At 40.2% G+C, this 14343-nt stretch overlaps 1 long non-coding RNA gene, 1 other non-coding gene and 1 pseudogene across 2 annotated transcripts; 1 reads left to right on the top strand and 2 right to left on the bottom strand.

Annotated features, from left to right (window-relative positions):
• LOC128563386 (minichromosome maintenance domain-containing protein 2-like) overlaps window positions 1–5878 on the top strand; it is a 30711-nt pseudogene extending 24833 nt beyond the window's left edge.
• A 2427-nt stretch (window positions 5879–8305) lies between these two features.
• Window positions 8306–11782, bottom strand: LOC128563135 (uncharacterized). The gene is made up of 5 exons (XR_008373743.1): window positions 11547–11782; window positions 9827–9941; window positions 9225–9291; window positions 8604–8733; window positions 8306–8522 (listed from the first exon to the last, which is right to left on the bottom strand). It is a non-coding gene; the product is annotated as an uncharacterized LOC128563135 (long non-coding RNA).
• LOC128564164 (small nucleolar RNA SNORD87) lies at window positions 9366–9450 on the bottom strand. The gene has a single exon (XR_008374032.1). It is a non-coding gene; the product is annotated as a small nucleolar RNA SNORD87 (small nucleolar RNA).
• Window positions 11783–14343: the final 2561 nt, after the last annotated feature.

The raw sequence follows: 14343 nt of genomic DNA, 5'->3' as shown, positions 1-14343 counted from the left end.
GTAATACTGCTATGAACATGAATGAGCAGATACACATATCCCTTTGAGATTTTGCTTCCAAATCTTTTGAGTATATACCTGTAAGTGAAATTACTGGATCATGGAAATTGTTTACTTTTGTGGATGAACCACCAAACTGTTTTCCATAGCGTGTGTAACATTTTACATTCCCAACATTACATAAGGGTTCCAATTTTTCTGCATCCTTGTCAACACTTATCATTTCCTTTTTATTTCACAATAGCCATTGAATGGGTGTGAGGGTGGTATTGCATTCTGATTTTTGTTGTCAGCTTAAATTCAATCACCTTTATTTTATTTTTATTTCAGGTTAATGTGGCGATACAAACAACTAGGTCATATTTGAATTTGTTAGGCAGAGTCCCTCTCGTACTTGTGTCCTGCACCCAAATGTGCCCATTAATTGGGAGCATCCCAAGCCCCCCTCTTTTCCTCTCCCCCTTCCTTCATTCTCACTTCCCTCAACTTGAATTGAAATGAGTTTTTCTCCTCTGTGGGTGTGAATTAGATGGTCTACTGGCTTCATATTAGCATTGAGTACATTGGATATTTGCTTTTGCATTATTGTGATACTTTAGTAGAAAGACTATGTTTCAACTCCATCCGGGTTAATACAAAAGATGTAAAGTCACTATCATTTTATGGCTGAATAGTTTTCCATAGTATACATTATACCTCAGTTTGTTAATCTGTTCCTGAGTTGATGGACATTTAGGTCATTTCCACATCTTGGCAATTGCAAATTGAGTATAAACAATCTAGGGGAAATGTCCTTATAATAAAATGATTTTTTCTTCTGAGTAGATACCTAGGAATGGGATTGTGGGGTCAAATGAGAAGTCCAATTTGAGTTCTTTGAGGATTCTCCATACTTCTTTCCAAAGAGGCGATATGAGTTTGCAGACTCACCAACAGTGTAAAAGTGTTCCCCTCTCTCCATGCCCACACCAGCATCTGCAACTTTGGGACTTTGTGATGTGAACTATTCTCACTGGGGTTAGGTGATACTTTAGGTTGATTTTCTTTCACATTTCTCTGATGATTATGGATGATGGGCATTTTTTCATGCCTTTGTTAACCATTCATCTGTCTTCTGCAGAGAAGGTTCTGCTCATGTTTTTTGCCCAGTGAGAGATGGGATTCTTTTTCTGTTGATTAATTTGAGCTCTCTATAGATTCTAGTTATTAAACCTTTGTAAGATTTGTAACATGCAAATCTTTTCCCATTCTGAAGGTTGTCTATTTGATTTGCTTGTTATCTCCTTAGCTGTGCAGAAGCTTTTCAATTTAATTAAGTTCCATTTGTTTATTTTTGTTATCGCCATTGCTATGGAAATCTTCTTGATAAAATCTTTCCCCAGGCCGACATCCTCAGGAGTTTTCCCCACACTTTCTTCTAGGATTTGTATCATTCCATGTCTTATAATTAAATCTTTTATCTATCTTGAATCAATTTTTTTAAGTGGTGAAGCATGTGGCTCCAGTTTCAGTCTTTTACATGTGGTTATCCAGTTTTCCCAGCATCATTTATTAAGAGGGATTCTTTTCCCCAGTGTATGCTTCTATTTGGTTTAACAAAGATCAAATGGCCATAAGAGACTGGTTTCATCTCTTGGTTTTCTATCCAGTTCCAAATGTCTCTATTTTTGTGCAATATCATGCTTTTTTGATCACTGTGGACTTGTAATATAGCCTAAAGTCTGGGGGACTGATGCCTCCAACTTTGTTTGTATTACTAAAAATTGCCTCGGCTATATGGTTTCTTTTTATGGTTCCATATGAAATGAAGAACTACTTTTTCCACTTCTTCAAAGTATGATGTTGGTATTTTAATGGGAATTGCATTGAATCTGTAGATTGCTTTGGGAAGTATAGACATTTTAATAATATTGATTCTTCCCAGCCAAGAGCATGGTATGTTCTTCCGTTTGTTAATGACTTCTGCTATTTCTTTTCTTAGGGTTTCATAATTCTCTTTGTAGAGGTCCTTCACCTCTTTTTTAGGCATATTCATAGGTATTTCATTTTCTTTGAAGCTTCTGTGAAGGGAATTGGTCCTTGATTAGCTTCTCAGCTTGGCTATTGTTGCCGTAAACAAAGACTACTGATTTGTGACATTGATTTTATGCCCTGACCCGGTACTGTATTTCTTGATCACTTCCAGGAGTCTTGTGGTTGAGCCACTGGGATTTTTTAAGTATGAGATCATATCATTGGCAAAGAGCAAGAGTTTGACCTCCTTTGCCCCCATTTGGGTGCCCTTTATAGTTTTCTCTTACCTGATTGCATTGGCTAGAGCTTCCAGCACAATGTTGAATAATAGTTGTGATAGAAGACATCCTTGTCTAGTTCCAGTTCTAAGTGGAAGAGCTTTCAGTTTTGCTCCATTCAGGATGATATTAGTTGTGGGTTTGTCATAGATGGCTCAATCAGTTTAAGAAATGTACGCACTATGCCTATATTCTTAAGAGTTCTTGTTAGAAAAGTATACTGAATTTTATCAAATGCTTTTTCTGTATCTATTGAGAGGATCGTATGGTCTTTGTTTTTGCTTCTATGGATATGGTGAGTTACATTTATAGATTTGCATATGTTAAATTACCCTTCCTTCCCTGGGATGAAGCCTACATGATCATGACGTATAATTTTTTAATGTGTAGCTGTAATCTATTGACTAGGATTTTATTGAGTATTTTTCAATCTATATAAATTCATGAAATTGGTCTGTAGTGCTACTTTTTAATTGGATCCTTTCCTGGTTTTGGTATCAGGGTGATGTTTGCTTCATAGAATGTTTTGGGGAAGGACCTTCCTTCTAAATCAGCGGTTCTCAACCTGTGGGACCCACAGGAATTATATTAAAGGGCCACAGCTTTAGCAAGGTTAAGAACCACTGTTCTGGGTGGCGCCTGTGGCTCAGTGAGCAGGGCGCCGGCCCCATATACCGAGGGTGGCGGGTTCAAACCCGGCCTGGCCAAACTGCAACAAAAAAATAGCCGGGCATTGTGGCGGGCGCCTGTAGTCCCAGCTACTTGGGAGGCTGAGGCAGGAGAATCGCCTAGATCCAGGAGTTGGAGGTTGCTGTGAGCTGTGTGATGCCATGCCACGGCACTCTACCGAGGGCGATAAAGTGAAACTCTGTCTCTACAAAAAATAAAAAAAAAGAACCACTGTTCTAAATGTTTTAGAATAGTCTCTGCATTATAGGAGTGAGCTTTTTTTTAAAGATTTGATGGAATTCTGGTGTGAAGCCATCTGGCCCAGGGCTTTTTGTTGGAAGATTTTTTTACTGTTTCTTTGATCTCAGTGCTTTTCTCCCCCTCTCTCCCTTCTTTCCTCCCCCCCACTCTCTTCTTTCCTTCCTCCCTGTCCTCTCTTCCTTCCTTCCTCTCTCCCTCCCTTTCCTCTTTTCCTTCCTCCCTCCCTCCCCCCTCCCTCTCTTCCCTCTCTTCAACCATTCCTCCCTCCCTCTCTTTTTCTCTTCTTTCTTTCGAGACAGTCTTACTTTGTCACCTTCAGTAGAGTGCTGTGTCATCATAGCTTACAGCAACCTCAAACTCTTGGGATCAAGTGATTCTCTTGTCTCAGCCTCTCTAGTAGCTGTGACTACAGGCACCTGCCACAATGCCTGGGTATTTTTTTTTTTTTTAAGCAGGTCCCAGCTAGGTTCGAACCCACCAGCCCTGCAGCATGTGGCCAGTGCCCTAATCACTGAGCTATGGGTGCCCAGCCCACATTGTCAAATTTCTGGCATAGTTTCTTGTAGTCAGAGACAATATCTTATATCTCTGTGATATCTGTTATTTCCTCCTTTTCATTTCTGATTGAAGTTATTAGAGATTTTTCTTTTTAGTTTCTAGTTAATCTGGCCAAAAGTTTATTTTTTCAAAGAACCAACTTTTTGTTTCATTAATTTTCTGAATGATTCTTTTGTTTTCAATTTTATTTATTTCTAATTTAATTTTGGTTATTTCTGTTCTTCTACTAGGTTTGGGATTAGATTGTTCATCCTTTTCCATTTCCTTAAGATGATTCATTAAGTTATTGATGTGTTCTCTTTCTGTTTTTTGGATATAGACATCTAATATGATAAATTTCCCTCTTAAGACTGCTTTTGCAGTGTCCCACAGGTTTTGGTAACTTGTAGCTTCATTGGTGTTAACAATTTCCTCATTTATCTCTTCCTTGACCCAATTGTCATTCACCATAAGTTGCTTAACTTCCATGCCTCTGTATGGGGCTGAAAATTTTTGTTGGAGTTGAGTTCCACCTTTATTACCTTGTGGTCTTAAAAGATACAAGGTATAATTTCAATTCTTTCATAAAAGGTCTCTTTCATAAATCTGAGCATTTAAGTTAGGTGTATAAATGTTTAGAATTGAAATGTCCTCTTGTTGTATTATACCCTTGACCACAATTAAGTGACCAGCATTGTGATTTTTGATTATTTCCTTAATTAGTGATGTAGAACATCTTTTTCAGTAGGTTTTTTTTTTTGTTTGTTTTGTTTTTGTGGTTTTTGGCCGGGGCTAGGTTTGAACTCGCCACCTCTGGCATATGGGACCGGCGCCCTACTCCTTGAGCCACAGGCGCCGCCCAGAACATCTTTTTCATATGCCTATTGGTCATCTGTTTATGCTCTTTGAGAAATGTATATTTTAATCCTCACCTATTTCCCGCCCCCTCCACTCTAATCCCCTGCATGACCCCCATTTTAAAAATCAGGTTGTTCTCTTACTGACTTGCAGTGTCTTTCATCAGAGATAGGATTTGCAACTTTCTATTTCCTGGGTTGCCTTTTCACCAGTGATTGTACCTTTTGATGCAGTTTTTAATTTTGATGTGGTCCAATTTATTTTTCGTTTTGGTGCCTGTTTTTGGTGTGATATTCAAGAAATCACTGTCAAATCCATAATGATTCAACTTTCCTCCTGTGTTTACTTCTAAGACTTAGTCTTTTAATGTTTACATTTTAAAGTCTTAGAACTCTTGCATTTAGGTCTATGCTCCATTTTGAGATAATTTTTGCGTATGATGTAAGCTAAGGGTCCAACTTCATGTTTTTTCCACGAACAGGTTCCAACTCCTGTTTTTTTCTCCCCATAAAATGATCTTACTACCCTTGTTGAAAATCATTTGAGATATGCCAGTTTCAGGGGCTATTCTAGTCCATAAATTTAGATATTTACCTTGCCATGAATGCTTCTAACAACTGAGAAATGTACTGCAATGTGTTTATCCTTGATCATTCATTTATTCTTTTAACCCATATTCCAATACCTTCTTTTTCTACTATTTTCACCTCTAAACATTACTATTCAGCTTCAAAACTAATGCTTTTTACAATTTCCAAGATTTAAAATGTAGACATCAAAATACTTCTTCCGTTGGTACCAAACTAAAGCTGCTTCCTTAGTTTAAAAGAACAAGTGTCAGATTTAGATGATTATCGACATGCTCTATTGAATGAGTCAGAACTTAATTTTTACGTTTTCATTATTTTGTTTGATAGAGTGATTTCACATTTGGCTTTTTTTTTTTTTTTTTTTTTTGCCCAGGGCTGGGTTTGAACCCACCACCTCCAGCATATGGGACTGGCACCCTACTCCTTGAGACACAGGCGCCGCCATCACATTTGGCATTTTAAGTATTCCTCACTTACATTCTGTGTCCTTCTTTAGGAGCCGCTGTATTTTGTGTTGCTCCAAATGCAGTATTTCCATTTGAATTGTATAATGAAGAGTATTTAGAGCAAAGGGATATCTACCTGACTCAGTGCCAATGACAGCTTGAACAGTTTATTGCCACGTATGGACCAGGGACAGGTATCTTCTCTAGTGATGAATAAGTGACTTGAGGAAATCTTTTTTTCTTCATTCCTACCTAAGCAGGGGAGAAAGTGTATTTGAGAGTGATTTTTTAAAAATTTAAGTATGGCCTCCTCAAAATTAATTCCTAATGCAATAAATACTAATCCAAACCTCTATAGCCAACAGCAGAATTTTAAAACTTAGAACAGTGTGGACAAATTGTAAGTGATAAAGTTGTCAAGGAGAATACTACTTAAGAAACAAATTCTGTTTTGCTCAGAATATCAATGGTGAATAGACAAAAATATAAATAAGCTGAACAAGGTGAAAAATAACTTTTATGTAGTCCACTATATTTGTCACAAGATGGCAATAATGCTTTATCTACAGATAATGTTAAACTATTTTTTTCCCTTACACTTGTGAACTTGTCAAAACTAATGAGTAAATAATATATATAACCTTTTGTATGACTCCTGGTGGTAGATCAAAACTTTAAAAAAAATTACATAACCTTACACTTCAAATTTAAGGCCTTTTCATGCTTTTTTGGACATGTCTATGACATAGTTTCAGAAGCCCTAAATACAGAATCTGGAAAAGCCTTGGGAATTCCCCATATATTATGCACGTGTCAGGTTAAATGAAAATTTACGTTATCAAGGAGACTATAATTTATAAATTGGCTACTTAGCCCTGACTAGTTACAAGAAAGGTTCCATAAGGCAAAGAAATCAATTTGGAAGCCCAGTCTTCATTTTTGTATTTTTAGAGACAGTCTCACTATATTGCCTTTAGTAGAGTGCCACAGTGTCACAGCTCACAGCAACCCCCAACTCCTGGGCTTAGGTGATTCTCTTGCCTCAGCCTCCTGAGTAGCTGGGACTACAGGAGCCCACCACACCTGGCTAATTTGTTGTTGTCCTTGCAGTTTGGCCAGGGTTGGGTTCAAACCCGCCACCCTCGGTATATGGGGCCGGTGCCCCACTCACTGAGCCACAGACACCACCCCCAGTCCTCATTTTCGAAGAAAAGTTTTTCTGCTCTGAAAAGGCAGAAACATCATGAAAAAACGTATCTTGTAAAAAATTCTTAAATCTTTAGTTCTCATTCTTCAAAGCCTTATCGAAAGATCACATCCATTTACAGAAAAGCAAAATATCACCGAACTGCCACTTTATTAACCAAGATGCTATCATGCATCATATCTTTCAAAATTGGCACTTCAGTTTCTTAACCAAACAGCAGGACCACCCACCAACTCTCTGGGATCTAGATCACTATCATTGAACACCTACTAGTGCCAGGGACAATGTTAGAAGGAAAAGCCAGTTTTTAACGTTTACATACTACAATTTTATGTTACCAGTTAGCAAGATGCTTATCTTGTGCTTCTCGTGTACAACTCTTTTATGGTTCTCTATGGGATGAAGGCAGAACACTTCCCTGTCTTTATCTTCACCTAGCTAGAAATCTAGTTTTCAAATTCCATTCTTTTAATCCTAGACAGACCTGCCGGCCCAGTTTCTCCTAACATAACACAATTATTACTTGTACTAAGATTAGGATTACTGTGTTCAAAGAAGAAGTCAAACTGAATAAAATAAAAAAAAAATTTTTAATTAAGATAGGCTCACTGTTGCACTTGGTAGACTGCTATGGCCTCATAATTCACAGCAACCTCAAGCTTTTAGGTTCAAATGATCCTCTTGCCTCAGCCTCCCAAGTAGCTGGAACTACAGGCACCCACTATGCCACCTTTTTTTTTCTTGAGACAATCTCACTATGTCGCCCTCAGTAGTGCGCTGTGCTGTCACAGCAACTTCAAACTCTTGAGTTTAAGCAATTCTCCTGCCTCAGCCTCCCACATAGCTTGGACTATAAGCGACTACCACAACACCCAATTGTTTTTTTTTTTTGCAGTTACCATTGTTGGTTAGCGGGCCTTGGCTGGGTTCAAACCTGCCAGCCTTGGTGCATGTGGCCAGAAATGTCTCACTCTGGGTCAGACTGGTCACAAACCTGAGAGCTCAGGCAATCCACCTGCCTCAGCCTCCCAAAATGCTAGGAATACAAAAGGGGTGACCCACAGTGCCCGGGCCCTTAAAATTTAAATCTTAAATAAAATCTATAATCACAGAAAGGTGATAGCTTTCACGTAAGGGACAATTTGATTGCATTAAAGCATTCAAGATTCCTACTGGTTTTTCAGGTACAATAGAGAATTACAAAGGGGAAGTCAGATATGAAACATGCAGTGATTAGGGCCTCTCCAGAAATTACCAAAAGCTACAAAGGGAAAGTGGGGAGGGAGTACAGGAAATATCTCACCATGCTTTATCTCATTGAGATCACCACCCACAAATGAGCCAATTACACTGTTAAAGTATGCTAAAAACAGGTCTGATTAGTAGTGACTATTAAGAATACAGCTATTTCGGCTCGGTGCCTGTGGCTCAAGCAGCTAAGGCACCACCCACGTACACCTGAGCTGGTGGCTTCGATTCCAGCCCTGGCCCGCCAAACAACAATGACAGCTGCAACCAAAAAATATCCGGGTGTTGTGGCGGGCGCCTGTAGTCCCAGCTCCTTGGGAGGCGGAGGCAGGAGACTCTCTTGAGCCCAAGAGTTGGAGGTTGCTGTGAGCTGTGTGATGCCATGGCACTCTATCCAGGATGACAGCTTGAGGCTCTGTCTCAAAAAAAAAAAAAGAATACAGCTATTTTAAAAGAAAAGAGACTTTAGTGCCCAGCAATTAAAATAATTACTCACATTTATTTTCTATATCATTTATAATGAAGTTAGTAAAACCAAGTAAAATATTCATTTTCATCATTTGCTCCTGTTCATCTGTTTTCTAGCAGTCTTCGTTCTTTCTTCCATAATGTTGCATGGCACACCTCTAAAAAATCAGAACAGTGAAAATCATTTCATAATCAAAGATAAAGTTAACCACATAACCTCAAACAGTGGCTTTTTGCTGAGGTTTAGTGCCTGTAGCTCAGCACTTAGGGCGCCAGCCACATACACCAAGACTGGTAGGTTCAAATCCAGCCCATATTTGCCAAACAACAACTACAACCGAAAAATAGCTGGTCGGTGTGGTGGGCGTCTGTAGTCCCAGCTATTTGGGAGGCTTACGCAAGAAAATTGAATTGCTGAAGCCCAAGAATTTGAGGTTGCTGTGAGCTGTGGTGCCAGGGCACTCTACCCAGGGAGACACTTTGAGACTGTCTCAAAAAAAAAAAAAAAAAAAATTCAATGCTGAGAAAAGGAAACCATATCGTGACATGCAAAGGCAACTGCAACAGGTATTGGACCCAATCCCTTGGATTTATCAGACACTTTTAACTGTCAACAGATGTGGTCGCTTTCCTAGTTACAATTACTTACCTGAGGCAACAAAGGAGTATTTCAAAAAACTGCAGCTAAAGGACATCCATCTGCAGCTACCTATGTGCTAAGGAGAAAGAACATTTAGCCTCTTAGTAAAAAAATTGTACTACATACCATTAACATAAACCAATATAGATTACTGACATCTCAGTCTTAAAATTATTTCTTCAAAGATACCCTCAGCTGGGTAAACGGCAAAAATTTAAGTCATCATTGTGCCAGCCATTATCAATGTCAATAACACATCAAACATTTTGTGTATTGGGCGGCGCCTATGGCTCAGTCGGTAAGGCGCCGGCCCCATATACCGAGGGTGGCGGGTTCAAACAAAGCCCCGGCCAAACTGCAAACAAAAAAATAGCCAGGCGTTGTGGAGGGCGCCTGTAGTCTCAGCTACTTGGGAGGCTGAGGCAAGAGAATCGCTTAAGCCCAGGAGTTGGAGGTTGCAGTGAGCTGTGTGATGCCATGGCACTCTACCGAGGGCCATAAAGTGAGACTCTGTCTCTACAAAAAAAAAAAAAAAAAACATTTTGTGTATTGCTTGTTAGTAACAAGAGCACCATGATCCCCAAAAAGATGTCATTTAACACTTTTTGTACCTCAATATATGCAGTGGTGGTTCTACTTTTTCATTGCCATTTTCTGTTAAGCTTTTGGAAAACATCTGTCACAATGACCTTCACACACCTTCAAAACTCATAGGATTTGTCAGACCTAAAAATTAAATTTTCATTGTCAATTCCCATTTGTAATTACATTTGTTTGGCATGTTATATGAAGGAATAGTCTAATAAAAATTTCATTTCTGCCGGGCGCAGTGGCTCATGCCTGTAATCCCAGCACTGTGGGAGGCTGAGGAGGGAGAATCAATCGCTTGAGCTCAGGAGTTAAGAGACTTGCCTGAGGGACAGTGAGACCCCGACTCATGAAAAAAAATGGAAAAACCCAGCCGGGCGCTGCCTTGAGCACATGTAATCCCAGCAGCTTCCGGAGGCTGAGGCAGCGGTGTGCCTGCAGCCTGAGTCTGAGGTTGTGGTGAGCTATCACGCCCACTGCACTCTACTCAGGGGCATAGGGTGGGACCCTGTCTCAACAACAACAAAAAAATGTCATTCCGGTAAGGACCCAACCTACCTTTTGGGACTCCAACCCACTTTTTAATAAAAGTACCAGTATCTGTTGTTCAATACATTTCTAATGGAATAAAAGAACACAATTCCCGACAATTACTTCTGATAGTATTAACTGACAAACTCAAAATTTAAAAACATCTGTTAATGACTTATTTTCAAATCTTTTAATTGGTTAGTACCTAAAAATTACATAAATGATGGAAACATTTTATATCCTTCATCATCACAGTATTGATTTTAAGACACAATGGTCCTAATGAGTAGACAACCATTGCTTTTGTCTTAGAGCTTGACTAGAATGCACTAAGTCAGGTTAAATGCTAGATGTACAGAAACTAGTGTGAAGATTTTCACCTGAAAACAGTACAATGGCAAATCTAGTAGTTTTAGAGCAGGGATGCCTTACACTGTCAGTATTACCAGACACATTCCTATAGAATTAAGTTTAAGTTAACTGAATGTACACAAACAGGGCAAAGGAGATGGCCAGGGCCACACAAAATGTCACACAGCACCTCAGGAGTATAAATCATTGAGCTAGACAATTATTGATATGATTTATGAAGACATACAAGTTTGGACCCTGCTAAACTATCAGTATTTTCATGTCTTGAAATGCTGAAATATTTCACTTGAGTATGAGGAATAAAATTACTGCTTGTGAATAATTCTAATTTGGAAAATTTCAGTTTAGTATTATGATTCACAGGAACTACAGACAACTACATGCATACTCATTCTTAAAATGCCTATGTTTAAAGATACATAATAAACTATCCATCTCACCTCCCAGCCACAGGATCAAGAAACCGATGGACACAAAATTAGAGATAGGTACTACTAGATGGGGGGCAGGGGAATGGGGGTGGGAGGTAACACAGTATTGGCAATATTACCGCTTTTAAATGGGTCGTTGAGTTCTTTTGTATTTATGTTTCAGACTTTCGTGCACTACCTGTATTTTTATCAAACAAACACTTAGCTTGTAAATTTCTAGAAATCCCAGCACTTACCAACAATTCAAACCACATAGGGCTTAAAATTAAGGAATCCACGGATTATAGAACCATTACATTCATCCTGTTGACAGCTAACTCTTAAAATTACTTCAAATGAAACAATGTATTTCAAATCGGGAAGAAAAAAAAAAAAACCAGGAATATACCACGTCTCACAGATGCCTTACCATTTTTAAACGTTTTTGAATTGGCAGCATGTTTTCCAGTCTCCCTGCAGTTCACTGATTCACTTCCGGAAACACCCATCTCCCTGTGAATTCAAGCACAGGCACTACGGTAGGCATTTACAGCCTAAGGGCCTTCCAGACCTGCACGGACTGTTCTCCAATTTCAATGTCTTTTCTCAGAACTTATTTACAAGGAAATTTACAGGAAAACGCCACTGGCTCCACTTATGGCTAGAGACCAGCATAGACCCACAGTAAACTTCGTTTAGAAAATATTTCCCACAATTGCAAGAGGGACTTTACCTAACAATTGCAATCAGTGTAACCTGGCTTATTGTACCCTCAATGAATCCCCAACAATAAAAAAAAAAAGTAAGAAAATAAAATTTCCCTGTAATCCCAGCTGTTCGGGAGGCTGAGGCAAGAGAATCACATAAGCCCAAGAGTTAGATGTTGCTGTGAGCCGTGTGATGCCACGGCACTCTACCCGAGGGCGGTACAGTGAGACTCTGTCTCTACAAAAAAAAAAAGAAAATTTCAAAACCACAAAGTAATGTTAGGGATGGGTCGTCTTATTACCTAGGAGATAATCACCTCCCCCGCGTATAAACTGCTCCCTTATAAATGATAAATAAGCCGCCCATTTAAAGGAAACCTGAACAAGCCAATGCCGCACGCTCAGATTTGCAGGGGTACAAAAGGGACCCGGCAAAGGCCGGGCGGAGAACTAAGTTACCTGGCCACAAACGCGCCCGCTCAGGTGGCCGGAGGGCTCGTGGCCCCTGACCGCGGGGAGCGTCGCCTCCTGGGCCAAATCTGCGGCGCCGGCTGCTCGGCTGGGCCGGAGAAAGGCGGCGCCGCGCTCGGTACCCACGAAGCGAGAGCCCGGCACGTAGGAGAGGAGGAACTAAGACCGCGATGGCTCTCACCTCCAAGAGCCCAGCTACCGTTTCGCAGGCTCAGCCGCTTTCCTACCCGCATAGCTAACAGTTCTTCCCGCCCACACGCATAGCTAGCAGTTATTCCCGAATCGTCCTCCCTCGGCTGCCGCGCGGAAAAGAAGGCGCGCCGTCCGCGGGTGGCTCTTGGACCTCCGGGGCTAGACCCGCCCCTTCCGCGACTCAGTCCCTCCGGTCCATGCGCAATGCGGGAAGACACTAGGTCCGGAGGGGTGGTCTGGCCTTCCGGTTTGGGTTGAACAGCTGAGTGTAACTTTGCTAGAAGCATTTTTTTTTTTTTTTTTTTTTTTTTTTGAGGCACAGTCTATGTAGCCCTTGGTAGACTGCCGTGGCAGCACACAGCTCCCAGCAACCTCCAACTCCTGGGCTTAAGCGATTCTCTTGCCTCAGCCTCCCGAGTAGCTGAGACTACAGGCGCCCGGCTATTTTTTGGTTGCAGTTCAGCAGGGGCTGGGTTTGAACACGCCACCCTCGGTATATGGGGCCGGCGCCTTACCGACTGAGCCACAGGCGCCACCCAGCATAGAATTTTATTAATAGTAGTTTTTTAAAAATTCTAGGCCGGGTGTCATGGCTCACGCCATAATCCTAGCACTCTGGGAGGCCAAGGTGGGTGGATTGCTTGAGTTGAGGAGTTTGAGACCAGACTGAGCAAGTGTGAGACCCTATTTCTAAAAATAGCCTGGCTTTGTGGCAGACGCCTATAGTCCCAGCTACTTGGGAGGCTGAGGAAAGAAGATCTTTTGAGCCCAAGAGTTTGAGGTTTCTGTGAGCGGTGATGCCACGGCACTCTACCCAGGGCAACAGAGTGACACTGTGTCTCAAAATTAAAAAAAAAAAAAATAGCCATTCTTTAGTAATATAGTCATGATTACCTTAGAAAGTTTTATATTTTGTAGATACAAGTGGATTCAGGAGCAGGTAAGATATTATTTTCTTATAACGTGTCAGAATCTATGGTCTGCACTTACACATGTAAATCTCATTTGGAGAACATCGTCTCCTGATGTTTGCAGTATAAAATGAGGTTGGAACTGGTAAGAAGTTGTCTGTAAAAACCATATCCTCGGGCTTTCCCTGGCTGGATAGTAAGCATGTCAAAACAGAGTTAATGCAAGCAAAATGTAAATGATCCTAGTCACAGATGCATGACTTTTCTATGTAAGATTCTTTTACCTCAGGCAAGATTATTTTTAAACATAATATTGACATTGAGATAATCATAGTATTTATACTTCTCGTCAAGGTTAAAGTTCCAAATCTGTGGAAAAATATATTAAATTGTCAGAAAATAGGGAACTGATCTGAATGAAAGTTGATTCTTAAACACTTGAAGTACATGAACTTTACCGAGATAATTTTGGTGAAAATTGCCTTAATTACTTATGATTTCTGCCAGGATCTAAAATAAGGAGTTAACCACAGTGACTTTAATTGTCAATGGGAGACACTAGTGTTTTCCTTTTCTGTTTAAAAATTTAACTTTTACATTAGGAATAAACTTTGAAAATAACTATTTAAATGTTAGAAATTCTGAATGTAAAGGGATATTTTAAAATTACTTGAGCTGGCCATTGAGACCTGGTGGGAAGTCTGCTAGGGGACTTGAGAGACAATTTTGTTCTTTGATGAAGATACCTGTTTGTAGACAAGCCACTCTTCTTTCCTAAGACACTCTCATCCAGACATTCTTACCTGTGAAAGAACGCCTGTCCCTTACTGTTGCAACTGTCCTGTTAAATGAGAGATTGTACCTGAGATGGTAAAATGGAAAGAAGGAACCAGCAACTGAAAGATACTGAATAGTCACAGAATTAACTAGAATGAACTAGCTAGGG

This window comes from Nycticebus coucang, chromosome 13 (genome assembly GCF_027406575.1).
Source record: "Nycticebus coucang isolate mNycCou1 chromosome 13, mNycCou1.pri, whole genome shotgun sequence".
Taxonomy (NCBI): Eukaryota; Metazoa; Chordata; class Mammalia; order Primates; family Lorisidae; genus Nycticebus; species Nycticebus coucang.
Note: the sequence above shows the minus strand (reverse complement) of the source record. Positions and strands in the feature narration are given on the sequence as shown.